The sequence below is a fragment of the Mesocricetus auratus genome, unplaced genomic scaffold (assembly GCF_017639785.1).
Source record: "Mesocricetus auratus isolate SY011 unplaced genomic scaffold, BCM_Maur_2.0 Super-Scaffold_100013, whole genome shotgun sequence".
Lineage (NCBI taxonomy): Eukaryota > Metazoa > Chordata > Mammalia > Rodentia > Cricetidae > Mesocricetus > Mesocricetus auratus.
The window spans coordinates 76,497,361-76,504,896 of record NW_024429196.1 but is presented as its reverse complement, the minus strand read 5'-3'; the positions used below and the strand labels follow the sequence as shown (position 1 = coordinate 76,504,896).

General features: G+C 50.1%; 1 long non-coding RNA gene across 1 annotated transcript; it reads right to left on the bottom strand.

Moving 5' to 3' along the window:
• Positions 1-231: 231 nt before the first annotated feature.
• LOC110342514 lies at positions 232-4,936 on the bottom strand. Its single transcript, XR_002384619.2, has 5 exons — positions 3,037-4,936; positions 2,620-2,797; positions 1,989-2,227; positions 1,537-1,742; positions 232-645 (listed from the first exon to the last, which is right to left on the bottom strand). It is a non-coding gene; the product is annotated as an uncharacterized LOC110342514 (long non-coding RNA).
• Positions 4,937-7,536: the final 2,600 nt, after the last annotated feature.

Below are 7,536 nucleotides of genomic sequence, written 5' to 3'. Positions count from 1 at the left end.
TGGCTGGTTCTGATCACAGTCCCAAAGACATCAGACTGGAATAGATGGCCTCTGCAGTGTGGGACTGATACAGGCCAGACCCCGGCAGAGGAGTATGATGTATCCCAAATGGAAATGTTCTTTGCCACTTATTGCATTATCTGCCAGCCAATAAGATGAAAGGCCAGCGTTCTTTCTCCTAACAACCCCTTCCTAACAGTCCACTAAACACAACTAAAACAGACCACACAGGAAAATTAAATGTGTATTTGGCAGAGCTCAGACTTACAAACACCTTTAAATTCGGAATGTAGTTACGCTTGCTGATGGTTTTCAAAACATTTTGACTCCTTTGCAGATGGTGTACTGTGTCCTTAGTTAAAAGTGCTCCCCCCCCTTGGGCTATAGCTCTTGGGCGAACACTCAGACCCTGGGGCCAGTCCCCTGCACCGACACCCATCCCAAGGGTCAGGCAGGGGTTCCGCCAGCGTGTCTTCAGTCTTCAAACATCCCTAGTCGGGGCATTAATTTTGCACCCACCCATCCCGATAATGGAAAGGATTAGGAATACTCAGGTGATCTGCTTGAGCGTGGTGTGATTTCTGCCCTTCAAGCACGGGTGTCGCCGTTTGCTTGGTCTTCCATGAGCCTTCCATTGTGCCGTTGCTGTATGAGGTGACATGAAAAGAGCGTCACTGAATGTTTGAAGTGCTACAAGAGGCAGATTCGTAATCTAAGCGTCTTTGGTAGTTTTGAAGAAATTTGACTCTTTGGGAAAGGAACTGTAGTGAGAGTTTGAAGCCGCACCTGTATGTGGATGTTTTTTTAGCGACAAAGCGGGAGCTGAGACTTCACTGGGGGGGGTGTCTATTTTAAACCAAATGCTACTCAGCTCATGTGGGGACAATAAAGGGGTGAGGCTGCCAGAGAGGGAGCCTTTGGCATTGGTGTCCCCACGCGAGGAGTCTCACTTCCGCCAGGCTGACACAGAGGAAGGCATGAAGGAGAAAGTGTCCACAGAGACGGTCTGGCCAGCATTGTGTCCTAGAGCTATACTGTGAGCTCTGTGCACGGAAGGGGCTTCTCCTCCCTGTCCTTCCTCCCCTTCTCCCCTCTCCCTTCCCCTGCCTCCCCTCCCCTTCTCTCCTATATCCTCTCCCTCTTTTCTCTCCCTGCCCCTCTCTCCCCCTTACTCCTCCCTTCTCCCCTCTCTTACACTTCCCTCCTCCTCTTCTCTCCCCTCCCCTTCTTAACCACTCCTTTCTCCTCCCTTCCCCACCTCCCCTCCTCTTTCTCCCCTCCCCTCCCCTCCCCTTCTCTACGGGGTTGGGGATAGGACCCGTGGCCTCACAGATGCTGAGCTCCACCTACACCCTATTATTCTTAGCAGTCAGATAACAAAATAAAAAAAATGGGAGAAATCTAGTCCTGCTTATAGATTTAATTGAAGCCAATGCATTTAAAATGTTATTTCAATATAAATTAAAAATTTCAAATAATGTACAGATAATCTCCAGTTCTTTTTTTCTTTTTCATGCCAAGTATTTAAAACCATACCATATCAGAGAAGGTATATTCCAGGCACTACCAATCATGCCTTTCTGGAAGGTTTCATGCTGGGCATCACAAACACAAACGAGAAGGCACTAGAAGGGAGGAGCAGGCATGAAGAAAAGCCATGAGCTTCCTGGGCCACTTTGGCAAGGTTTAGAGCTCAGAGGCGCGGCTGCAGCTGCTGGGTGTGAAGAGACCTCTCTTTCAACCTTCAAGGAGCAATCATAAAGAATCTGAGTTATGTCAAAGTCAGTCAAGGCGGATGGATGGTCTCTTGCAATGGCACCTCCTTAAAAACTGGTCTGCCTGACTAAGGCTTGTCTACCCTGAGGGTGGAGGAGGGAGGAGACACAAAAATGGAAACAGCAGGAAGATGCCAATGGTTATGGGCCCCATCCACGTGAGCGGGAAGGGCAGGGGCCAGCCAGAGCACTGGCATTCAGAATGTTACTCACCAGGAATGTGGACACAAAGCCAGCACATCAATCATGAGCCAGAGGGGACATCCATCATAAGTTGGAATGGCTTGTTGGCCTTATGCAACAGCGATCTGGAACCCTTGGAGGATCAGGCACAGTTTGGGACAGAGCCCAGCAAAGAGCAGTACATGCCACAATCAGAGCTCAGGCAGCAGAGAGAGACGCCTGGGTGTCCAGACAGTGCAGCCTGGGCCTAGCGCAGCCCAGAGCTTTTCCTAACAGGTGGGAGTTAAGAACATCATGAGTGGTGGGCAGCAGTGGTACACGCTTTTAATCCTAACTCTCAGGAGGCAGAGGCAGGTGGATATTGAGTTTGAGACCAGTAGAGCCTACAAAGGGAGTTCCAGGACAGCCAGAGCTACACAGTGAGACCCTGTCTCTAAAACAAAGCAAAGAAAAAGAACACCCTGAGTTAGCATGCCAATAGCACTCTGAGTTCCCGAGGTCCAGTGAGAAACGCCACACTGACCTACAGGAGTAATCCTTCACTGGGTCATCTTCCTGCTGATGAAGTGAGTTAAACCCCAGGGTCTCAGGTCAATCCCACAGAGGAGAACCCTGAAGTCTCTCAGAACATATGGCTGACCCTATATAGAACTTAACATACATGGCAGTGACAACTCAAAGATGGTCCATGGTGAAGAGATGAGGACTCATTTGAGGCTTGGCTTGGGGTACCCTGTCCTGATGGCATGGGCAGTAACTTAGAACATTTCAAGAAGCTGATTCCAAAGTGCAGGGTTTCCAAAGGCCCGGGGAGTGACTCTGTTTGGAAGGAGACCCTCCTAGGACAAGAGAGAATAATATGAATACAAAGAATACAGAATGGGGAGCTTCCCGTGACAGAGGGGGTCTTGACGAAGATTCCCTGCGACAAGATCTACCCCTGCAATGACTTTGGCATCAACAAGTGGCCTTTCAACTTTAAGCTTACATTGCGTTTGCTACTCTCAACTGAAAGAAACTTGGTCAGCGAGAAGCTGGTCAGTGCCAAGTTTGGGGCCTCTTTCCCCAAGAAACTCACTCTGTTTCAAGGATCTCTGTCTCCCCTGAAGGTCCAGACAGCCCCCACTTCGACAGCTGAGCAGGCCAGGTGCCTGGGAAAGGCATCACTCTTCCCTGGAATGCAGAAAGGGGCATCTCCACACAGGAAGAACAGAGCCTGGTTAGCAAGGGCACTTCTCAAAGTGCCTCCAAGAACAGTTTCAGCTGGCCCCTTCCCAGAGCACAGCAGTGGCCTGCCAGTGCGCTTACAGTAACCTGTGGGATCTGGTCCCAGCCAGCTCTCCAATCTCCTCCTCCCCCGCCCTCACCGACTCTCACTGCTTCTTTAATGTGCCAGGTTTATTTCTGCTCCAGGGACAGTGCTCTCTCTCTCTCTCTCTCTCTCTCTCTCTCTCTCTCTCTCTCTGTCTCTCTGTCTCTCTGTCTCTCTCTATTTCTCTCTCTCTCTCTGTCTCTCTCCTCCCTCCCTCCCTCTCTCACTATTGCCTTTTCTGTTTTCCCCACTTTTTATTATTCAGAACTTACTTTAAAGAAGACCGATTGTCCCAACCCTCTGCAGGTGGACATCCTGCTTTACCCGAATAGCTGTTCTGTCTGAGTTGCTTTGGGGCTGTTTATTATGTCTCCCCGCTCTGTGTAACCCTCACTCCTGTGGCAGCCATCGTACTTCTAGGCCCCAGTGTAGAGCACAACACCGCACGCACGATGTACCGTCCAATGAACATTCACCAGCTGCACAGACACTAGCACAGGGCCTGTTTGTGCCTGGCCTGTCCCCTCAGGGGACATCACCGTTTAGTACATTAGCAAGGTTAGCCCAACCCGTTTCCCGGGATTCAAGTTGACTGTGATCACATCCTCTGTACAGATCTGTCAGAAGTGGGTGGGTCCATGTGCTTCTTACTCTCTGGGGGTTTCCACTGAGGCGACGGTGGAGAGACACGCATGGCAATGAGGAAAATGGTCTGTCTGGTCAGCCTATGCACTTGTGCAGGGAACACAAGGCCGTAGGCACCACCTTTGGGGGTGGGGTGGGGGCAGGAGGCCCAGGCAGAGAGGTTGGGGGAAGCCACAGACAAGGATCCTTCAAGAGGTGTTCATTGTCCCTCCTGAAGCACCTCATGGCGTGAATGATAAAGGAGACCCCCCCTCACCTTTCCCTAAAGTGTGTGTTACAGAGAGGAACAGGAGTGGCTGTCTCAAAACGGGTGTGATACAGAACACCGAGTACTTTTGAGACTTGCGATTGTTCAACTTATGTATTAGCGGCTAATTAGATTATTTACGCCCCTGGGTGGAGGACACTTTGTATATAAACCTGAATATTCTGGTTCCAGAGTCGTCTCATAATCTGCTAAATATGCTCACCGTCTTTCCTTTCACAGTTGGGAATAAAAAAAATGTCTGAAGATCACACAGGCCAGCCAGCCTCCCTCCTACAGCGTGGTTGGTGGTGAGTGACCTGAGCCTCTGAGAGAGGACTAGGCTAAGAAGCCCTCTGAGGTCTCTTCATCTCATGGCACCAAGTGAATTCACACCCCAGTGCAGGCCCACGAGACAGCAGGGTGCCAGACTGCTGTTTGCAGGGGGCGCTGACTCACCTCTGCCTGCCAGACCAGACCATAGATTTAGAACCTGAATACACGAAGGAAAAAAACCCTCCACCTGGAGAGCAGAGGAGGCTTGGAGCCAGGCCCCCAGGTCTGTGAAGCTGGAGGAAGTATCGCACACGCTGACTCATCAACGGTTACTCATTTGTGCCTTGGAGCTCTTGTCTAAACTTGGCTTAACAGAGGGCCTGTGTCTCACCACCAGCCTGAGGCAACGTCCGACTCCTGTGGCTGAGGAAGACTAGACCTCACTTCAGAGGGAGCTCGAGATCCGTTTTCTGTCCCATCAGTCTCTCTCTCTCTCTCTCCTCTCTCTCTCTCCTCTCTCTCTCTCTCTCTCTCTCTCTCTCTCTCTCTCTCTCTCTCTCTCTCTCTCTCTCTCTCACACACACACACACACACACACACACACACACACACACACACACGGATGGAATGACTGGGTGACAGCTTGGTCAACTGGGTGGCCCAGGCTGTCTGCTTCCGAAGGATTCCGAGAGACAAAGAGACGGGCTGTAGAAGCTCGAAGAGAGCAGCAGCCACGCACCCTGGCACTGAGGCCGGGCAGGGGAGGTGTGTGTTCCTTCCATCCCTTTGGTGGCCAGAGCTGATCCACCAGCTCAAGGTCAGCCCAAGGTCAGACGATCTCTCTTTCCGAAGCGTCCCCACGGAATCACCGTATCCAGAAGGAATTATGAAAGTTGGGACTGGAGGCGTGTTGGCAACTTTCTTGACCAATCCCCACTTTTGTAAACAAAGCAAGAGCCCCCGCCTTGTCCAAGGTCACACAGTGAGGCTGTCCAGGATCAGGACCCGGAGGCAAAGCTTCTAATTCCTGGCACTCTTCACTCTCTGTGAGCCTTGATAAACTACCCCCTGGCCTTGTTGGTGTCCACATGTCTGTCTGTACTCCTCCAGTGAGATCCTAGGGGACTCTAATCTCCCTGGGTTGCCTAAGGTGTTTTATTCTTTCTGATCCCCAAAGTTCCCTAACTAGGATTCGCAGGACTTTCGTTCTAAAACGATGCTTTGTTAGTGGTCCCCTGGTGTGCTGACATCAGTATCTCATGAAATCTAAGTCAACAATGGAGAAAGTAAAAAATACCACCGTGGATTAGACTCAGAAGCAAACAAACGCCGGTGAGAAACCGGGTTAGGCATGCCAAGGCCGTCCGTCCATGCGGTTCACCAGAGTCTGTCTCCAAAACCAGGAGCAGGGTTGAGCTACCCAGCCTGGGGAAGCTGGCTCAGGATGCACTCTGGCTCTGCAGGTAACGTGCCTTCCCCGGATGGGAGGGAAACCCCACGGACACAGCAGTAGGGGATCGGGAGTGGAAAGTTAAGGCAGGAATCCTGGGCATGGTTCTTTCTAGACACTCCATTCCTTTTCTTCTTCCCTTTTAAAATGTATTCATGTGTGCACCTGTGTCCGAGACAGAGATAGATAGATAGATAGATAGATAGATAGATAGATAGACAGATAGATAGATAATTATATATTATATGCAGGTGCCCACAGAGGCAGAGTTGGGTGCTGAGACCAAACCCCGAGTGCTTTATAAGAACACTTAAGTGCTCTCAGCCACTGAATACCCTCTCCAGCCCCGACAGACCTTTTCTTTAGCTCACCATAGATGTTGAGGTAAAGGATGGCCAGTGGTTTACCAGATGCTTACTAAGTTAAAGCCTTTGGGTCCTGGGAACAGGGCTCTAACTGGATGCTATAACCAGCTACTCCATCACTTGTCTAACAGGCATTTAGACATTGTTTCCAGAGGTGGTGGTGGACGGGAGTCCCCACAATACTCCTGGAGATGACTGAGACTTGGTAGCTCTCCCTCCCATTCTTAGATGATGAGTGGCGGTGGGGTTAAAACATGAAGAAAGCAATCATGGAATTCTGACAGTGTTCTCAGGCTTTCAAGGAAAAGGATGCTTTTCATACAACAATACAAAGGAAAACCCAGGAGGCCCATGTCCCAGGTAATATTGATTGTCCATGGGACAGACGCTTGAATGACCTAGGAGGCCAGTCTCTGACCACACCCATGGGGGATTACCTACCTTTGGTTAAAGGATGTGGGGAGACCTGTCTTACCTGTGGGAGGCACCTTCTATTGGCTAGATCATGAGTGAAATGTGTAGACAGAGTTTCTGTCCAGCCTGGTCCCACAGCCGTTTAGTCCCAAGTAAACACACAGAAGCTTATACTAATTATAAATTGTTTGATCAATCGCTCAGGCTTCTTACTGGCTAGCTCTCTAATAATTATTAACCCATAACTATTGATCTATGTAGTTCTACAAGGCCTTATCTTACTGGAGAATGCCCGGGCATCCTACCTTCCCAGTAGATACATGACATCTCCCTGGAGGCTTCTCTCTGCCTCCTCTGCCCAGATTTCTCCTTGTATGGTAGCCCTGCCTATACCTCCTGCCTGGCTATTGTACATTCAATGTTTCATTCATTAACCAGTAAGAGAAATATACATACAGAAGGACATCCCCCATCGAGAATGAAAACAAAGAAAATGAGACCAGATCAACATTCTTCTCTCTCTGCTCTTGACAGCGGAAGCAGAGTGACAAGCTGCCTTGCTCTCCTGCCATGGAACTTTCCTGACATGACGGACTGGATCCTTGAGCTGTGAGCCAGAATAAACTCTCTCTCAATTAAGTTGCTTTAGCAATTTAACAAAGGAACAGGGAACTAACTAAGACAGCCAACAAGCAGCCAAGCTAAGACTGCAGCCAAGCGCATGAACAATGAGGACAGGCATGGGGCTGGGGGAGAGAGCAGATGGTGAGAGCTAAGTCATGCACCAGGCAGAGGGAGTGGACACAGGCTCCCTCCCCATCTTCAAGCCAGCTTCACTCTCGATACAGAGCTTCTGGGGGAAAGAGCCGAGC